Source organism: Elephas maximus, chromosome 20 (assembly GCF_024166365.1).
Source record: "Elephas maximus indicus isolate mEleMax1 chromosome 20, mEleMax1 primary haplotype, whole genome shotgun sequence".
Classification (NCBI taxonomy): Eukaryota; Metazoa; Chordata; class Mammalia; order Proboscidea; family Elephantidae; genus Elephas; species Elephas maximus.
Genome location: NC_064838.1, coordinates 59,947,377 through 59,966,462, shown reverse-complemented (window position 1 = coordinate 59,966,462; position 19,086 = coordinate 59,947,377). Strand labels below are relative to the sequence as shown.

Here is a 19,086-nt window from a genome sequence, read left to right as displayed (position 1 = left end):
TGTGACTTTAGTTAATTAATCAATCACATGTTCAGTTTAATTATTTGTTGAATTTAATGTCTGGTATGCTCACTAAATATGCATTCTATGAGGTCAGAACTAGTACTGGTCTTGTTGATTCACATGTCCCCAGTACTTAGCATGGTACCTGGTAGAGGCTTAGAGATTGTGGGAGGGACGGAGGAAGGAAGGAAGGAAGGAAGGGAGAAGGGATGGATTCTTGTACTTTTCATAAATAGCTTGTAGAGGAAAATATAAAATCCAGACTGAGTTGCCTTCACGTCTCATTCAAGAACTCATTTCACTTTCAACTCTAGATACCAGAACAAGGTGGCTTTCGTCTTGTATCTTTGCAGGTGGATGAGGATTAGAGGCTCAGATACCCTGAATATCTTCAAAAGACCTGACTTCACCCAGCTGGTTGCTGGCTCGTGTTTACATATATATTTCCCTTTCCATCTACCAAAAAAGGCTGTTTTTTTGTTTTGTTTTGTTGAAGAGAAGGTTATTTTTGTTGCAGGAGATTCTGAATTGATGGTTGCTTCAAAAATGCAAAGAAGTTTTGCAGCAAGTTGAAATCACAGTTAATCAAATGCAAACTCCATGCAGCCCCTATCTGCCAAAAATAAATCGTTTAAAAAATGAATTTCAGATACTGACAGTGATGACTGCGTTTATGGCATGTGGGGCTGCCTGCCTTCCTCCGGCCATCGTTGTCGGTGTGCACCCAAATTTAGAAATTAAACAAAAGCACATAGAACTTGCTGCATTAGCTGTTGCCACATCAGAACGCTAATGGGCTTAGTGACCACAACCCACCAGGCCAGAGTGTGTCAACGGCCAAAGGACCAACCTCAGTTGCTGTTTTTCCTTTGCCCAAGTTGTTAAAAGTTTAATTCTTTGCAGCTTGCTTTCCTTGCTGTTTTGGCCTCTCCCGACCTTGTCTTAAAGACGGGAGCAGCCAGCTTAGCCTCATCCTGCAAGGCCACAGAGGCCCTGACAAGAGGTCTGCAGCTGCAGCTTCTCAGCCTCTTGGGCCTGATGGTGGGTTAGTTTAGGGCTCCAGAAAGTGCCAGTGACTGCCCTCCCTCTCGCTAGTCACTTCCAAGGCGTGTTCTGGAAATGCCCAACCTGAAGCAAATGCAAAGAGCCTCTCGTCTTGCCACTCACCTGGAAAAGCCTTAGAGGTGGAGTCTTCTGGCCTCCCTCCCCCTGCAAGAAAGTATGCTGCATTGTGTTTGCACCTTGAAGGCCCGTTCTCTGCATCACACCCAGGCCTTCTGCCCTGCTGAGAAACAAGGTCAAATGTCCCTACTTCTGAGCAGCCAAATCAAGCAGTGCATTGCAGGACCTTGGTGCTGAAGAGGTTAAATTGCTCAAAAGGCAGGATCTTTGGTTTCCTGCCCACACTTGCTCTGGCCCAAGGCAGTGCCTGCTGTTTAGGGAGGGGGAGAGGGAGGCCTCGCCTGGACCCAGGTGGCCGACAGGCAAACCATGTTATTAAGAAGCACAGATCGCAAAACCTTGATCTTCAAACGAGACCCCTAATTAGTCGCCAGCCCAAGAGTAAATGGCATTCCACCTCTGCCAGGCGGGAAGGGCGGCTTCAAATCCTGGGGATTAATTGCCATTATTGGCTCTATGAAGATCCTGTTGTAAACACTTGTCATTTGAGCCACTTCTGTTCGGTAAACTTGAGATATCAAATTGTTCCTTCATGTTTCAAATTTTCCAGAATGCCTCAGTGGCCCCTTTTCTAGGAGGGGCCATTGCTTTCCTAAACATGGCGGCTTTGTTCAGCACCCGGTGGAGAGAGATGATGTCCGTCTCTCTTGTTATGCAACATGAGAAGCTCATCCAAACATGGAACTCCTTCTCAGGAAAGGACTCTAAAGATCTTTTACCTTATTCTCATTTGCATCTAAGAATCTCAGAAATAAACCTCCACTGCTGACAGAAGGGAGTTACCCTAAAGCTAATGGAGCTTAAGTTCCAGGCCTCTCTAAGGCCCCAGGAGGGCTCGAGCAGTGTGTTCATGAGACCATATATTTTTGTCAAATTTGGAACGAATCAATTTTTTGCAAATTCTTTTCTGCAAATAGCTGTTGAAGGTTCAGGTATAACAAGAGGCACCTCGGAAGACAGGCCTGATGATCTGCTTCTGAAAAATCAGCCATTGAAAACCTTATAGAGTACAGTGCTACTGTGATGCACATGGGGCCTTCATGAGTGGGAATCGACTTTTCTTAAAGAGGGTCCACCAAAGGGCATAAGCATCGGGCCCCACAAAACCAAGACCCACTCTGTAATATCCAAGGTGTGTTTCTTACCTTTTGTGTCTTGCATTCTTGTTGCTTCTGGAGATAAATGTTTTCTTCCCACTCTTAAACTTCTTGCTTCTTGATCTTGTTTGGCATTTGCAAAGGGAAGGCAAGCTACCCCAGACCATGTGCAGGGTGCTAGGTTTTGTCTAGGTTTACTTTTGAACTAGGACACTGTTTCAAGAGCTTGGGACCCAGAGGCTCTGGATCAATTTCATTGTATTAATCTTCAAGGACAGCCTGGGTCATGCCAAACTCAGATGGCAAAAGACGTCGGGACAAAGAGCAGCTTGGAAGTCACGGGGCTTTTGGCTTGGTGCTCTCAGGACCACTGTTATCTGGACATTTTGTGGCACTGGGCATGTTGAAGTGAGAGAGAGGGAAAAAGTAGTAAATAATTTCTGAATAATCTTGTGAAAGTGTGAATTTTCGGTTCCCCTTGAGTATCAGCTTTTAGCAAGCATCTAGGTTTCTGCGATGATAATATTCCATGCTAACATCACAGCAAGCTATGTCGCAGAACGAAATATCATACAATGCCAGATAGCCCCTTTCTCTCAAAACTGAACTTCAGAACCGTTTCTTCAGCGGCTAGGGAGTCACCATTACTCAGCAATAATGCTTTTGTGTGAGCAGTTCAGGGAGGGTCAGGAAGGCTGCCGTTCTGTGAACAAGGCTTAGGATATTTGCTCATAGGATTCCGTTGTCTCCTGGTGTAAGCAATGGTTTTCTTGATACAGGTAACCTGATAACCCCGGACAGCTCTGAGGGCATGAAGATACTGGCCTATAGGAGTGGGGTTCCCCAGAATGACTTGGGTGTTTGTCCCTACTCCAGGACGCTGGTGTTCTGTTTGTTGTACCAGCCGTTGTCTCACATGTCATTTGTAGCACCCCCAAAGATTCCCAAAGCATTATTTTAACCTGTATGTCTCACTGATTTGAGATGTTAGAAATTGTATGTCAAACTTTTGGTTATTTTAACTAGTTCAGAAAAAAAAGAGAGGCTAACATCAGTTTTGACAACAAACAAACCAGTTTTTGTTCTATCAGTTATGTTTAAAAGGGTCCAATTTCAAACCAAACACAATGTGTGGTTATTCTGTCGCCATTTATATAGCCACCAGGGCGCCACGGTTACACACTGCATACATCATTGTATTTTTAAAATGTACTTAATGAACTTTTTTTTCCTTTTCTAGTTACTACTTCATTGCCTTAAATGAATGCATTCCAATAGAATTTGTAACAAATGACCACTTTGTGTTTGCATTAATGCCAAACACGTTTAACAAATTTTTAACAAGGAACCCTGGCAAAAGGCCAAACTCCTAGAGGGACATTGAAGGAATGCTATAAATTTAAACTAGATTTTACCTTTTCACTTAGCACAGCAAGTGTCTTAGGTGTCTGTCTCACTATCTCAGGATTGTGGCGTTTCTATTTTCTGTCAGATAAGTTGTACATTTTCATTAACTTTATTACTTAGGTTGTACCTCTTTCCACAAGACTTTAAAATCTATGAAGCCATGTCAGAAATAATATGATGGCAGCTTAGAACAGGACAATCTTTATTTCTGAAAAATTATATCTTGAATAAGCTGGTAGGTGCATGTAAACATGTATGTATCTACCAAAGTATCACCATTTTTAAAACAGCACAACTATTGATGTACAAAAGCAATCAACTAGACCAATGTTTTTCAACCAGGGGCGATTTCACGCCCCGGGGGACATTTCACAATGTCTAGAGACATTTGTGGTTGTCACAGCTTGGAGGGAGTACCATTAGCATCTGGTGAGTAGAGGCCAGGGATGCTGCTGAACGTTCTCCAATGTCCAGGACAGCCCCATAACAAAGAGCCATCCAGCTCCGTATACCCATGGCGCCGAAACTGAGAAATCCTGGAAGAGAGCAACAGAGGCTGTTCTTTAGTTGACGGCCAGTCTCTCAGGTTAAAGAAGGCATTCTTATAAGAAAAAAATCACAATTAACCACAATTGTATTCAACCAACGTTTTAAAAATTACATTGAGTCCTTAATGCTGGTGATGAGAGGCAGGTTCCCGTTTTTACCCCTGCAGTCTGCCCCTGACAGGGAACCAGGAAAGCCCAGTCCACAGTCCACTGGCCTTACTAGACTGAAATGCACTGGCAATGGCTGGTGGCTGGAGTCAGTGCGAGACCGGCTAACACGTGCCCAGTGCGGTGCCCTGGAAAAGGCCATAGCTGGCCGGTGGGAGTGGTTTCTGAGGCATGGCCAGTGGAAGGCAGGGTGCACCACATCCGAGACGTAGTTTTGGCTGTTTCGTGGACCAGCACTTTTACTTCAGTAGCTATGCAATTGTTCTGCCAGTTTCCCAGCTTCCTTGTTTCTGGCTCATGGCGACCCCATATGTGTCAGTGTAGAGCTGTGCTCCATAGGGCTTTCAATGGCTGATTGTTTGCAAGTACACGGCCAGGCCTTTCTTCCGAGGTGCCTCTGGGTAGACTCGACTCTCTAACCTTTTGGTTAGCAGCCATGTGCACTAACCATTTGCACCACTCAGGGACGCGTGAGATTATTATAATGTGTATTAAACAAGCATTGGCTGTATTGTAGTATTAAAATAAATCTTTTCTAAAAAGGAAACTTATTTAAGTTTTTGAGGAAACGATCTTAAAAGAAAAATGTTGAGTAAATTGTACAGCTGTGAAGGACAGGGATCAAAACTCGGAAAGGTAGAACACGAAAGAGCAGAGCTTAGAAAACCTTGGCCTCATGGTAGGGTGGGTGGGCTCTGGTGGCAAGAAGATGTAGGTTCAAATGAATAAGCCCCTGGAAGGTGGAAATTTAATCAAAAGTACCCGGTTCCCTCAAGTTTCAGTTTCTTCATCTGCATAAGCCTCATGGTGCTGTCAGGCTTGCGTGAGATAATTCACCCGAAAGCACTGAGCTGTGTGGCAGACAGCCTATCGTGACAGTAAACGTTAGCTCTAATACTACTGAGCCCAATAATAATGACAAAAATAAATCCTATAGAGACATGGCCGTATGTGCTGCCAATTTGACGTACACATTGCATATCCACCTGAAGCTCTTCACCTAAAATATTGTGGGTGAATTGCACCCGGCACACAGAAAGCAAGAATAAAATACGAAGTCCCTGAGTTGCCTCTGCTTGCAAGCTCTGTCATCCCTCAGCCCTGTGCACTTCTGAGCCCAGCGCTGGCTGGAGCCACCCCCACACCCCAGCCCTTCGGGCTCTGAAGTGTTACATTTTATTGCCCTGTGGAGCTGCAGGAGGCCACTCGAAAGATAGAATGTTGCTCTCCACTCATATTTTTGAATTATGGCTTCAAGGTGGTTGCTCCGATCAAGAAAATTAAATGATTTAACATAATTTGTTGCCACTTTGATCACAACAATAATAAATAAATCTTCATGAGGAAAACGGGAAACCCATTCCACCCCGTTTTAAAAGATGTTAAGTCATAACACAGATGTAGTTACAGTTTTTTTTCTTCCCCCTTTTGAGCAGAAACGACTCTATTGGGTTTTCCTGTGAGCAGAGTCACTTAGTAGAGCTGCTCTGCAAGATGCTCGCTCCCCGAAATGAGCCTCTTCTCTTCGGACCCTTGTGAATTAGCCTATCGGGGGCTCGCCTTTTATGTAGGCACCATGTGCACTGTTTTAGGAGCGGGCATCCAAAGCCCTTGTTGAATGGGTGTCTGTTTTTGTACCTGGGGGCACGCTGCACACACATTTGGAAAGCACATGGAGCGTAATGGACATTAACCCAGATGTCAAAAATAGCCTGCATTTTACTACTGTTATTAAACAGTTTCCCCTTTAACCCCTCCGTGTTTACCAAAGACCCCTTTCTCCCAGCCTGTTTCTGCAAATCACTACTGAAAGGGCGGGAGAAGAAAGCCATAATCGGGCAGGTGTCTTTATTCCAAAGAAAAACAGTCTGAAGGAATATTTGTGAGACACCACACATTTATAGCCTGCTCTCCTGGGGCCGCTTGTCCAGGGGCAGAAACTTACTGCTGGGTGCTGCTCTTCTGCCCCACTCCCCACGCACCCCAACCTCTGCACAACTGATAGAGGGGTTCCTATCAGAAGAAGCAAGTCCAGAGCATTGATCCCACCTCATAACAGCTTTTTTTCAAAATAAGAATAGCTTTATATTTTAGTATTGTGCTTGTTATTGTTAGCTGCCATCGAGCCAGCTCCATCTCGTGGCAACCCCATGTACAACAGAACAAAACGCTGCGTGCTCCGATCCCATCTTCATGATCATCGGTATGCCCAAGTCCATTGTTGCGGCCACAGTGTATTTTGAGAGCCGTCCAACCAAGGGGACTCATCTTCTAGCACGGTATCAGACAAGATTCTATTGTGGACCACAGGGTTTTCATTGGCTAGTTTTCAGAAATGTATTGTCAGGCCTTTCTTCCTAGTCTGTCTTAATCCAGAAGCTCTGCTGAAACCTGTCCACCATGGTTGACTCAGCTCGTAGTTGAAATACCGGTGCCATAGCTTCCAGCATCATAGCAACACACAAGCCATCACAGTACAACAGTCCGACAGATGGGTGGTGAAGGACTATGCCAGTTATAGTATATTATACATTCTTTGGTTTAAAAAATCTGAAAAATGCAAAAAAAAAAAAAAATTCTAAAGAATAAAATAAAAGAACCACACAGATAAATATTACTAGTATTCTGATCTATGCATTTATAAATATTTGTGTTAATGCAAAAATGGCATCAAACTATACAGACAGAATTATAGCCTGCTTTTCTCACTGAAGTATTATGGGCATCTTCCATATTAAAAAAGTAGAGATCTACATCATAATTGTCATAGATTCACTCAATAAATCTTGAGCATCTCGATTACAGCTCCCTGTTTATTTCCTTCATGGCACAAATAAAACAGAACCTCATTCATTTATTTGTGTATCTATTTGTTGTCTTTCTTCCCCCTGAGAACATAGACTTCCTGAGGGTATAGACCTTGTCTGTCTTTTTCACCAGTACATCCCTGACGCCAAGCACATTGCCTGACACACAGACGTGCTATATTAGTTTTCTATTGCTACATAGGAGCCCTGGTGGCACAGTGGTTAAGAGCTCGGCTACTAACCAAAAGGTCAGTAGTTTGAATCTACCAGCCACTTCTTGGAAACCCTATTGAGCAGTTCTACTCTGTCCTGTGGAGTTGCTGTGAGTCAGAATCGACTCGATGGCAACAGGTTTGGTTTTGTTTTTTTTATTGCTGCATAGCAAATTACCACAAATTTTGTGGCTTAAAACAACACCCACTATTATCTCACAGTTCTGCAGGTTAGAAGTCCAGGTGTGCTGGACTAGGTGGTTTCCAAGCTTATTAAGGTCGTTGGCAGAATTCAGTTCTGTGCAGTTACAGGACTAAGGCTTCCATTTCCTTGGGCTGTCGGCTGGGGGTCTCTCCCAGATCCTAAATGACGCTCTCAGGTCTTTGCCCTGTGGCCCTCTCCATCTCAGCACAGTGAATCCCACTCACGCTTTGAATTTCCCTGACTTTCTCTTCTGCTACCACTAGGAGAAAACACTCTACATTTAAAGGGCTCCTGTGATTAAATTAAGCCCATTCAGATAATCTCCCTTTTGATTAACTCGAAGTTAACTGACTAATAACCTTAATTACATCTGCAAAAAATCCTTTGTGCCATATAATGCAATATAATCATGGGCCTAGATATATTCACAGGAAATATTGGGCGTAGATCTATTCACAGGTGTGATTTTAGGGTTCTGCCTACTGTAGGTGCTCTGTAATGTTTGTGGACTAGACAATTGAATCAGTCTCTTCCAGGAACTGTACAAGGCAAAGAGGATGCTAAGTGAGCAAGACTGCCTGTTTTCTGCCCTCAAGTAACTTAGAGTCTAGACGCAGGGCTGTCCAGTAGAAATACAATAGAAGCCATATCTGTGATTTTATATTGCATACATAGTAGCCACATTAAAAAGTAACACAAAACAGGTTAAATTATAATGACATATTCTATTTGATCTAATATGTCAAAAATATCATTTCAACATGAAATCAATCTAAAAATTATTACTAAGATAATTTACAATCTTTTTTATTAATTAATTACTAAATCTTCAAAATCCAGTGTGTATTTTATACTTCAGAAACATCTCTGTTTGGACTAGCTGCCTTTCACATGCTCAGTAGCCACATGTGGCCAGTGGCCGCCATATTGGACAGTGCAGGTCTGGACAAGTCACCAGGAGGGGACCATGCAGTATGTATGACATTTCCTATGCTACAGCCCAGCCTTGGGAGGTCAGGAAAGGCTCCCTGAGGAAGTGACGTCTAAGCTGAGCCTGAAGAATAAGTAAGAATTAATCAGGTCAAGAGTTGGTGTAAATGCATGGTAGACAGGAAGACGAGTTTGTGAAATGAGGAGATAAGAAAGCTTTAGAGCCACAGAAGCCAGTTCAACATAGGTGGAACATGAAGAGTTGAGTGACAGTCAGAGGTCAGAATGGAGCTGTAAAGAAAAGCCAGATGGGGCCTTGTCAGCCATGGCCAGGAATCTATCCTCCATCCTGGGGGTAATAGGAAGCCAGTGAAGGGTTTTAAACAGGGGGTGCCCGCACCATCGACAACACTGTGAGAAAGCAGAGTTAGGTGCTGATAGAGAGAAGGCATGGAGCTAGGTCAGGGCTGCTTGACCATCCAGTGCCTGGAGCCGGGCCTGGGCTGCTTGACCACCCAGGTGTGGGCGGACTGGTCAGGGATCATCTCATAGTGGGTAGCTGCCCAGATTGCCTCATTACTGGAAATGAAGATTACTTTTTGTTTGTTTGTTTTTGTTTTTTAAGTAATTTTTATTGTGCTTTAAGTGAAAGTTTACAAATCAAGTCAGCCTGTCACGTATAAGCTTATATACACCTTACAACATACTCCCATTTACTCTCCCCCTAATGAGTCCGCCCGCTCCCTCCTTCCAGTCTCTCCTTTCATGACCATTTTGCCAGTTTCTAACCCTCTCTACCCTCCCATCTCCCCTCCAGACAGGAGATGCCAGTACAGTCTCAAGTGCCCACCTGATACAAGCAGCTCACTCTTCATCAGCATCTCTCTCCAACCCATTGTCCAGTCCCTTCCATGTCTGATGAGTAGTCTTCAGGAATGGTTCCTGTCCTGGGCCAACAGAAGGTTTGGGGACCGTGACCGCCAGGATTCTTCTAGTCTCAGTCAGACCATTAAGTCTGGTCTTTTTATGAGAATTTGGGGTCTGCATCCCACTGTTCTCCTGCTCCCTCAGGGGTTCTCTGTTGTGCTCCCTGTCAGGGCAGTCATCGGTTGTGGCCAGGCACCATCTAGTTCTCCCGGTCTCAGGATGATGTAAGTCTCTAGTTCATGTGGCCCTTTCTGTCTCGGGCTCATACTTATCGTGTGACCTTGGTGTTCTTCATTCTCCTTTGATCCAGGTAGGTTGAGACCAATTGATGCATCTTAGATGGCCGCTTGTTAGCATTTAAGACCCCAGATGCCACAGTTCAAAGTGGGATGCAGAATGTTTTCATAATAGAATTTATTATGCCAATTGACTTAGAAGTCCCCTTGAGCCATAGTCCCCAAACCCCCTCCCTTGCTCTGCTGACCTTCGAAGCATTCACTTTATCCCGGAAACTTCTTTGCTTTTGGTCCAGTCCAGTTGAGCTGACCTTCCATGTATTGAGTATTGTCCTTCCCTTCACCTAAAGTAGTTCTTATCTACTAACTAATCAGTAAATAAACCTCTCCCACTCTCCCTCCCTCCCCCATCTCCTAACCACAAAAGAATGTGTTCTTCTCAGTTTATACTATTTCTCAAGAACTTATAATAGTGGTCTTATACAGTAGTTGTCCTTTTGCATCTGACTAATTTCACTCAGCATAATGCCTTCCAGGTTCCTCCATGTTATGAAATGTTTCACAGATTCGTCCCTGTTCTTTATCTATGCGTAGTATTTCATTGTGTGAATATACCATAATTTATTTAACCATTCATCTGTTGATGGACACCTTGGTTGCTTCCAGCTTTTTGCTATTGTAAACAGTGCTACAATAAACATGGGTGTGCATATATCTGTTCGTGTAAAGGCTCTTATTTCTCTAGGGTATATTCCGAGGAGTGGGATTTCTGGGTTGTATGGTAGTTCTATTTCTAACTTTTTAAGAAAACGCCAGATAGATTTCCAAAGTGGTTGTACCATTTGACATTCCCACCAGCAGTGTATAAGAGTTCCAATCTCTCCGCAGCCTCTCCAACATTTATTATTTTGTGATTTTTGGATTAATGCCAGCCTTGTTGGAGAGATGGAATCTCATCGTAGTTTTAATTTGCATTTCTCTAATGGCTAATGATCGAGAGCATTTTCTCATGTGTCTGTTAGCTGCCTGAATATCTTCTTTAGTGAAGTGCGTGTTCATATCCTTTGCCCACTTTTTTTTTTGTTCCCAGTGTCCACCTGATTTAATTAGCTCACTCTTCATCAGCATCTCTCTCCCCTCCGCTGACCAGTCCTTTTCATGCCTGATGAGTTGTCCTCGGGGATGGTTCCTGTCCTGTGGCATCAGAAGTTCTGGGGAGCATTGTCTCTGGGATTCCTCTAGTCGCAGTCATACCATTAGGTATGGTCTTTTTATGAGAATTTGGGGTCTGTATCCCATTGGTCTCCTGCTCCCTCAGGAGTTGTCTGTTGTGCTCCCTGACAGGGCAGACATCGACTGTGGCCGGGCACCAACTAGTTCTTCTGGTCTCAGGATAATGTAGGTCTCTGGTTCATGTGGCCCTTTCTGTGTCTTGGGTTCTTAGTTGTCGTGTGACCTTGGTGTTCTTCCTTTGCCTTTGCTCCAGGTGGGTTGAGACCAATTGATGTATCTTAGATGGCCGCTTGTTGGCATTTAGGACCCCAGGCGCCACAATTCAAAGTGGGATGCAGAATGTTTTCATAATAGAATTATTTTGCCCATTGACTTAGAAGTCCCCTCAAACCAAGTTCCTCCGACCCCAGCCCGTGCTCCGCTGACCTTTGAAGCTTTCATTTTATCCCGGAAACCTCTTTGCTTTTAGTCCAGTCCAATTAGGCTGACCTTCCTTGTATTGAGTGTTGTCTTTCCCTTCACCCAAAGCAGTTCTTATCTATTGATTGATCAATAAAAAGCCCTCTCCCTCCCTCCCCCCTTTGTAACCACAAAAGTATGTGTTCTTCTCCGTTTTTCTGTTTCTCAAGATCTTATAATAGTGGTCTTATACAATATTTGTCCTTTTGCCTCTGACTCATTTCGCTCAGCATAATGCCTTCCAGATTCCTCCATGTTATGAAATGTTTCAGAGATTCGTCACTGTTCTTTATCGATGCGTAGTATTCCATTGTGTGAATATACCACAATTTATTTACCCATTCATCCGTCGATAGACACCTTGGTTGCTTCCAGCTTTTTGCTATTGTAAACAGAGCTGCAATAAACATGGGTGTGCATATATCTGTTTGTGTGAAGGCTCTTGTATCTCTAGGGTATATTCCGAGGAGTGGGATTTCTGGGTTGTATGGTAGTTCTATTTCTAACTTTTTAAGATAACGCCAGATAGATTTCCAAAGTGGTTGTACCATTTTACATTCCCACCAGCAGTGTATGAGAGTTCCAATCTCTCCGCAGCCTCTCCAACATTTATTATTTTGTGTTTTTTGGATTAATGCCAGTCTAGTTGGTGTGAGATGGAATCTCATCGTAGTTTTAATTTGCATTTCTCTAATGGCTAATGATTGAGAGCATTTTCTCATGTATCTGTTGGCTGCCTGAATATCTTCTTTAGTGAAATGTGTGTTCATATCCTTTGCCCACTTTCTGACTGGATTGTTTGTCTTTTTGTGGTTGAGTTTTAACAGAATCATATAGATTTTAGAGATCAGGCACTGGTCAGAGATGTCATAGCTGAAAATTTTTTCCCAATCTGTAGGTGGTCTTTTTACTCTTTTGGTGAAGTCTTTAGATGAGCATAGGTGTTTGATTTTTAGGAGCTCCCAGTTATCTGGTTTCTCTTCGTCATTTTTGGTAATGTTTTGTATTCTGTTTATGCCTTGTATTAGGGCTCCTAACGTTGTCCCTATTTTTTCTTCCATGATCTTTATCGTTTTAGTCTTTATGTTTAGGTCTTTGATCCACTTGGAGTTAGTTTTTGTGCATGGTGTGAGGTATGGGTCCTGTTTCATTTTTTTGCAAATGGATATCCAGTTATGCCAGCACCATTCGTTAAAAAGACTGTCTTTTCCCCAATTAACTGACACTGGGCCTTTGTCAAATATCAGTTGCTCATATGTGGATGGATTTATATCTGGGTTCTCAATTCTGTTCCATTGGTCTATGTGCCTGTTGTTGTACCAGTACCAGGCTGTTTTGACTACTGTGGCTGTATAATAGGTTCTAAAATCAGGTAAAGTGAGGCCTCCCACTTTCTTCTTCTTTTTCAGTAATGCTTTACTTATCCGGGGCTTCTTTCCCTTCCATATGAAGTTGGTGATTTGTTTCTCCGTCACATTAAAAAATATCATTGGAATTTGGATCAGAAATGCATTGTATGTATAGATGGCTTTTGGTAGAATAGACATTTTTACTATGTTAAGTCTTCCTATCCATGAGCAAGGTATGTTTTCCCACTTATGTAGATCCTTTTTAGTTTCTTGCACTAGTACTTTGTAGTTTTCTTTGTATAGGTCTTTTACATCTTTGGTAAGATTTATTCCTAAGTATTTTATCTTCTTGGGGGCTACTGTGAATGGTATTGATTTCGTGATTTCCTCTTCGATGTTCTTTTTGTTGATGTAGAGGAATCCAAGTGATTTTTGTATGTTTATCTTATAACCTGAGACTCTGCCGAACTCTTCTATTAGTTTCAGTAGTTTTCTGGAGGATTCCTTAGGGTTTTCTGTGTATAAGATCATGTCATCTGCAAATAGAGATAATTTTACTTCTTCTTTGCCAATCCGGATGCCCTTTATTTCTTTATCTAGCCTAATTGCTCTGGCTAGGACCTCTAGCACAACGTTGAATAAGAGTGGTGATAAAAGGCATCCTTGTCTGGTTCCTGTTCTCAAGGGAAATGCTTTCAGGATCTCTCCATTTAGAATGATGTTGGCCGTTGGCTTTGTATAGATGCCCTTTATTATGTTGAGGAATTTTTCTTCAATTCCTATTTAGCTGAGAGTTTTTATCATGAATGGCTGTTGGACTTTGTCAAATGCCTTTTCTACATCAACTGATAAGTTCATGTGGTTTTTGTCTTTTTTTTTATTTATATGGTGGATTACATTAATGGTTTTTCTGATATTAAACCAGCCTTGCATACCTGGTATAAATCCCACTTGGTCGTGGTGGGATTATTTTTTTCATATGTTGTTGAATTCTATTGGCTAGAATTTTGTTGAAGATTTTTGCATCTATGTTCATGAGGGTTATAGGTCTGTAATTTTCTTTTTTTGTAATGTCTTTACCTGGATTTGGTATCAGGATGTGGTGGCTTCATAGAATGAGTTAGACAGTATTCCATCATTTTCTATGCTTTGAAATACCTTTAGTAGTAGTGGTGTTAACTCTTCTCTGAAAGTTTGTTAGAACTCTGCAGTGAAGCTGTCCGGGCCAGGGCTTTTTTTTGTTGGGAGTTTTTTGATTACCTTTTCAATCTCTTTTTTTGTTATGGGTCTATTTATTTGTTCTACTTCTGATTGTGTTAGTTTAGGTAGGTAGTGTTTTTCTAGGAATTCATCCATTTCTTTTAGGTTTGCAAATTTGTTACAGTACACTTTTTTGTAATAATCTGATATGATTCTTTTAATTTCAGTTGGGTCTGTTGTGATATGGCCCATCTCGTTTCTTATTCGGGTTATTTGTTTCCTTTCCTGTATTTCTTTAGTCAGTCTGACCAATGGTTTATCAATTTTGTTGATTTTTTCAAAGAACCAGCTTTTGGCTTTGTTAATTCTTTCAATTGTTTTTCTGTTCTCTGTTTCATTTAGTTCAGCTCTAATTTTTATTATTTGTTTTCTTCTGGTGCCTGATGGATTCTTTTGTTGCTCGCTTTGTATTTGTTCAAGTTGTAGGGACAGTTCTCTGAGTTTGGCTCTTTCTTCTTTATGTATGTGTGCATTTATCGATATAAATTGACCTCTGAGCACTGCTTTTGCTGCTGTGTCCCAGAGGTTTTGATAGGAAGTGTTTTCATTCTTGTTGCATTCTATGAATTTCTTTATTCCCTCCTTAATCTCTTCTATAACCCAGTCTTTTTTGAGCAGGGTTATTTTTTTTTTAAAGCATACAGTTATTTGCCCCTCAACAAGAGATAATCTGCATTTCTAAGTGCTGGCAGTGTCGTTTGAGTTTTTCCTCCACTCCATTTAAGTCTCCTGGCAAATGGATTATTTGATTGAGGAGTGGCAACACTTCTTGAGAGTCTGTTGTCCACGGCATAGAGCTTACCCAAACGTAGTACGTGGCACAGCATTCTGCCTTGGTGACCTGTTACCCAGCTGGAAATCTTTCTCACAACTGAATAAATGATTGTTCTCTGCTACTTTATCTTGAAGAAACATCAAGGATATCAGGCATTCACTGTAATTACCTTTCACTCGTTTCCCCATCTGTAAAAATGACCTGTGCATTTTAATACCAGTTTGGGTTTCTCTTTATTTTTTTAATCATGTGGCCTTTTAAATTATTGGTCAGCCTTTAAAAGGATGATTAAGAAATGCTTAATGCACAAAAGAATTAGAGCTATGCACAGCTCACAAAAACAGAAAGCGTGCTCTGACTTACAATTTTCCTACAAAGTTTGTAGCGATTTTATGTGCCAGAATGAGTAATATGATCTGCTCTAGGAACTCCCTAGCTTTCTGGCTCTGCAAAAGTAATTTTTTTTTTTTTTTTTTGCCCCGATTCGAGTTTCTTAACCAGAAAAGTTGCACCAAACTCCTCAGAGTATGAATTAGCAGAGTTCATCCAAGCCACATATTTCATTTGCACTGTTTAACGATGGCTGGAAATAGCCACCTACCTGTGCAGACCTAGGGATCTTTGGCACTCTCACGAGTCAGTGTGGCTTGAGAAAGGCTGTGTACCAACCACTGAATCAGATGGTTTACGCTGTGTGGCTCCTGTGCGTGTGTGTTTGATCGTTCCCCTCCCTGCCATATTCCCCAGAGAGCTGCACTGTTGCCATGTGTCCGGAAACTCCTGAAGCACTGAAGGGCCCTATGTGAGAGATAATGTCACAGGCACACAAAGCTGGGCATCAACATGGAAGAGATGGCAGTGTGGGATGGGCACCTCTTGCCCCCCATCTCACTGGTTCTTCCCACGACTCACACTGGGACACCCAGGGCCCCTCATCGGGACAGTGAGAACATCTGGGACCACTTCTGGATACCTGGTCCCCAGAGCATGAAATACGAAAACGGATGGCTGTTGTGTTTCTTTGTATTTGGCGTGAAGCATACATTCATGCCGTTGGATGGGGGGATGTACGCCAGCTTTGTTTCAATCTGGTCTATTTAAGGAGAAACCAAGATGTTTTTCAATGGTTGACTTAGATGGTACGTAAATGACTGTTAAGTTTTCTTGACCATCTTTAGCTTTCTAATCTCTGTAATTAACTCTTGATTAAAGATTTTAATTAGAGATTCAATGAAATTACACATTTAATTAAGAGATACAAAGATTAAATCTCTATAAAGCCAAGTTAAAAACGATGGTCATGGTAGAAACTCAGACTGGATAGAAAAGTGTAGAGAAAAAAAAAATGAACACATAATCTGATCACCTAAAAATAATCACTGGGAACATTTTGCCATATTTCCTTTCAATTTCTTTTCCTATGTCAAGAAAGATGTTTATTCGTTTACATGTGATATATTTTCAAAGAAGCCTCTTCTCAGGTGGGTTTGCAGGACATAACTTTTTGTTCACCTTGTCCCTCCTGTATGCCTCCTTCCTGTCCACTGCCTCCCCAGTCCCCAACCACTGCCAACCAAGGAGAGTGAAGGAGGAGGCGTAGGGGTTGGGGGTGAGGAGCTTCTGCTGGGTTGTCTTAGATACCACAGTGAAAACCCCCAGCTGCTTTTCCTGCTAAATGATGTACTTTCTTGTTGCAGCTATCAGAAGGGCTGAATAAGGGGAAAACGCAGCTCTGCAGCAATATTCTCATAATCTATTGCAGTGCGGTTAGCGTCACTGTCCACCGCCACCTGGAACAGCTCGTCAGTACTGAAGAGGAGTTTTCACTTTCATTATGGAGTGCAGTTCTGTTCAACTTGATGCTTCCTTCGTCGTCTGTTGTCCTTTCTCATGGATTCGGCTATGTCGGAAAGAAGGAATGCAGAGGAGGAGAAAAAAATGACAGCGCTTTCATTTTTCTTTGGGATGTGGGCATTTAAAACATGATCTTCTCTTCTGAATGTCATTATTTGATAACATTTTATTTCTGCTATTTAAATATCATTGGATAATTTGAACTCCATGGGATTTTAACTGTGGATTTAGCTTCTGTTGGACCATTAGCTTCATCTCCAGTTAGTCTGCTGGTTCCGTCAAAGTGGTCATTCCTGATGCATTAGGTTAGCAAAAAATAGAGACTTGCTGTGAGTGGGTAGTGTTGGCGGTGTTTGTATACCAAGGTACGTGGAGTGTTTGACAAAGAAAGGAAAACACCAACGATTGCGAGCCTTTACCCTCCTCTGTTTCTTTAATCTGCCGTTCAAAGAACCACATTTTGATGGTATAACCAGTAGTTACCTCTGGGCCAGGTTGGAAATGAAAACAATTCTTTAAACCACTAAAAACTTGCTGAGAAATCGCCTTATGAGAACGTGGTGTGTGTCTCTGACAATGCATGGCACATCTAAATTGATCATTCATAATTTTATCTACCCTGTCCATGTACTGAAGAGTGGCAAAAGCCTGAGGCACCTCCATCTATCTGTTCCCTGTGTCCGTGCACCCCATGGCTGGGACATGACCAAACCTCAGACTCTTCCCATTCCTGTACGTGCAGGTCTCCATGAAGAAGCTGGGGGACTCGTTCACATTTCAAGATCCAAACGCTGTGCAAACGGTGTAGCTTAGATCTTTCTGGAAATGAAGGGTCATTTCTCTCTCTTTTTATTTTAAATTTGTCTCCAACATAGTATTCCAAAGCATTTTCAGCATCAAACATGAAAACATTGATGAATGAGGAGCAATCACGAAAGCTGTGTATCTGTTTATAGCTCTGTGCAACGTGTATGTGGGCGCAGAGCCATTTAAGCACATGCCAGGAAAGAGACCAACTTTTGAGGTCTTTTACATACAGGCACTTGGGACTGAGGAGAATTCAACTCCTACTGCTTCTTCTGAAGATTAAAAAAAAAAGTTGTTGTAACTTCATAAAACTCCTGAGCAAGTCGGACAGACATGCAACTCTTGTATCAACCCATTTTCTTGTCAATGGAAGAAACCCTTCCTTCCACTCCTATGCAAGTGGGAGTGAAAATCTGCATTTGTAAAGGACAAACAGTGAATTTAAGCATGAGTGGCCTTAATAAATATAGTTGTCTTTCTTTGCTGCTGTGGAAAGGATTCTAAACAAATATCCCCGAGGTCTTGCATTGAATTTAGTCGTCATTATTACTTTTTTTTTTTTTTTTTTAAATGTTGGTGCAATTAACTCTGGACCTGTCTTATGAGCCATAGAGATATTTCTAAGACAAACATCTTATTTATCGAGGAAGATAAAACCGTGTCTGAGTTGCACTGTTCATTCTTGGTGGTTAGGAGTAATATATTCAAGCAGGTTTCTTGCTTCTGGCTTTGTTCTTGTCATCGGTAAGTATAGCAGACTACATAAAGCTTATGTGTTGCATAAACAATTCAAATGCATTCATGTTTAAAAAGTTTGTCCTTTAACTATAGAAGGGATTTAGGCTTTGGTTGGAGAAGCGGGAAGAGTTCTTTGCAAGCGTATCTAGCACATTTCGACACAATGTTGCACAGCAAACCCAGGCCACAGAAGCAGCTCCATGAAGAGTTAGGGTGTTCTCAAAGAGGCGATTCTCGTTGCCTCCTGAAGCCAGGGCTTGACCTGAACTCGGCAGCTGAATGCTTGAAGTAGGAAATCCACAAGGGAACATAGGGTCCTCGAAATGGGGGGAGAAAAAAAAAAACCACCATGTATAGTTAGCTGTTTCTACATATGTGCCAATTTTGTCACAGGTATTGTTTTGGGGATCATTTTTTGCCCCACTTATGTTGCATAGAAGTATTACCAGTCTGACCTTTATTGAGGGTATATCATTTAGTCCCTTAAAAAATGAAAATTCTGTGTAACATCTTTTCCCATTTCATGTAGTATTCTTTGATGTTTGGGGGTTACCCAAAAAACAAAACCAAAAACCCCTTTTCATATATTAAGAATCGTCTCTGGGTTTACAATGGACACTGTGATGTTAGGAAGGTATTTCCTTTGCGCAAACTCTAGCAAGTTCCCCTTAATGGTAAATGAAGTTTGAAAAAAATAAAAACAATGTGGGCTAACCTTTAGGAGAAGCTGGTCTTTGTGCAGAAGCAGGCTTGTACTTTATACCCCATTTGATTTCATTGTACAGTCTCGATTTTGTATTTAATGATTTTTGTGTATCCAGTATGCACGTTAACAGCGTGTCAACTTTCATTTGAAAGTGGGTTTCAACTTACTTTTTAAACAGTGTTT

General features: G+C 41.9%; 1 protein-coding gene across 2 annotated transcripts in view; it reads left to right on the top strand.

Moving 5' to 3' along the window:
- The window catches only part of ERC2 (ELKS/RAB6-interacting/CAST family member 2), a 1,130,613-nt gene extending 1,112,594 nt beyond the window's left edge, over positions 1-18,019 (top strand). For both annotated transcript variants that reach the window (XM_049862256.1, XM_049862252.1), the window contains one exon: positions 16,496-18,019. The gene's annotated coding sequence lies outside the window, so the exon portion shown is untranslated. The remainder of the gene's footprint in view (positions 1-16,495) is intronic.
- Positions 18,020-19,086: the final 1,067 nt, after the last annotated feature.